We start from the raw sequence: 1,824 nt of genomic DNA on the forward strand, positions 1-1,824 counted from the left end.
CCAGGATCGAGCATTGTTTCGTTCTGCTGTGCATGGGGTCGCTATGAGTCGGTTCCGACTCGATGGCACCTGACAACAACAACATCCAGACTATACAAAGACCTCTTAAAACTCAACAGTAAGAAAACAAACATCCAACTTAAAAATTGACAAAAGATATGAATGGGCATTTTACAAAGAACATATACAAATGGAAATTAACATATAAAAAGATGCTTAACATCAGTTAGGGAGCCAAAGAACAATGAGGTGCTACCATTTTGTTGTTCTATATGGCATGTCATAGTCCACCAAGACAATGTTCTACATCCTACTCTGGCGAGTAATGACCGGAATTCTAAATGCTCGTGTGTGGCCTACTAAGGTGTAACTGTTGGTCTCTCTCTCTGTCTGGAGGAAAGAAGAATGATGAAAATTGAAGTCTCCGATAAAAAATTCATTAAACAGACTAATGGGCCAAATGTGAAGATCAACCCTACAACTCTAAGACCAGGACTAGATGGTCCCGGCTTCCACTGCCAACTGCTCTGATAGGAATCCCATGAAAAGGTCCCGGATAGAGTGGGAGAAATGTGTGGAGCAGGCTCACTGGTCAGATAGTGGTGGAACTCCACTGGTGGAACCCCAAGACTATGGCTCTTGGTCACCCTTCAGGTCTGGAAATAAACCCATTGGCTCAATTTTCAACCAAGCAATAGATCAGGTTATAGAGGGAACAGTAACATTAAGGAGGTATGCAGGTAGAATCATCAACCAGGTGAGATCAAAAGGGCTGCATTTACCCAAGGACAAGGTTCAGAAGGATTAGGAGAGAAAGCAGGAGAGAAATGGGAAACACAAGACAGAAATGGAAGAACTGAGTTCCACTGTGGGGGTTGCAGTCAGTAAGGAGAAACTAAGTATGCATGAATTTCTGAATGGAAACCTGATTTGCTTTATAAACCTTCACCCTGTTCACAATAAAAAAAATTTTTTAAGTAGAAGTAAAGATGTTCCCATGCCAGAGGTGGAGCTGGGAAAGAATTAGTAAAAAGAAGTAGCAGGTCCCTCACAGCCCATATGCTAAACGAATCACTCATGTTTCAAACGTAATGGTGTTTAGCAGCAAGCTATGTACCGGGAAAATACAAATGAATAAATAACAACAAACTTCTCTGTTGCAAAAATTCTCCAATGACAAAGTAAGGAAGACATTTGCTACATTTGCTTGGGGTAGAAGTTGGGCTACTAACCTCAAGGTCAACAATTCAAAACTCCCAGCGGTTCCATGGGAGACAGATGAGGCGTTCTGTTCCCATAAAGATTTACAGCCTCGGAAACCCTATACAGGGTCACCATGAATCGGAACCGACTCCACGACACACCAGCACCACCACTTGGGAAAATGAGTTTTTTGGTATTTTGGTAAAATAATACAATCTTTCCAAAGGGTAGTCTATTGGGCATACTCTTTAACCCAGCAATCTCACTTCTAGGAATTTACCTTTAAAGATAATCATGTACCTCCAAGTTGTATGAAAAATTAACACTGGGAATGTTTTTAGGAAGCCAGCTAATAAACTACACCCATTACAAATTCCTCACAAGGAATCCCTATAGTGCAAGATGTGACTCCTGAAAGGAAACTAACTGTTGATAATTATAATTAATAAGTTTTCCTATGAGCAGTGTGCTTTCTCTATGCCCTGAAATGTTTTAGAAACACATAAAGTTCAACCCCAAAATAGTTTAGCCCCATTTTGTAGTGGTTGTGTGCCGTCGAGTTGGTCCCAACTCATAGTGATATAGTATAGGGTTCTAGAGGCTTTAAATCTTTATGGAAAA

The 1,824-nt window shown here is 40.7% G+C and overlaps 1 protein-coding gene across 1 annotated transcript in view; it reads left to right on the forward strand.

The window, feature by feature from the left end:
- The window catches only part of GNG4 (guanine nucleotide binding protein (G protein), gamma 4), a 53,433-nt gene that overhangs the window by 23,340 nt on the left and 28,269 nt on the right, over window positions 1-1,824 (forward strand). The gene's annotated exons all lie outside the window — the stretch shown is intronic.

Source organism: Chrysochloris asiatica, unplaced genomic scaffold (assembly GCF_000296735.1).
Source record: "Chrysochloris asiatica unplaced genomic scaffold, ChrAsi1.0 scaffold00119, whole genome shotgun sequence".
Classification (NCBI taxonomy): Eukaryota; Metazoa; Chordata; class Mammalia; order Afrosoricida; family Chrysochloridae; genus Chrysochloris; species Chrysochloris asiatica.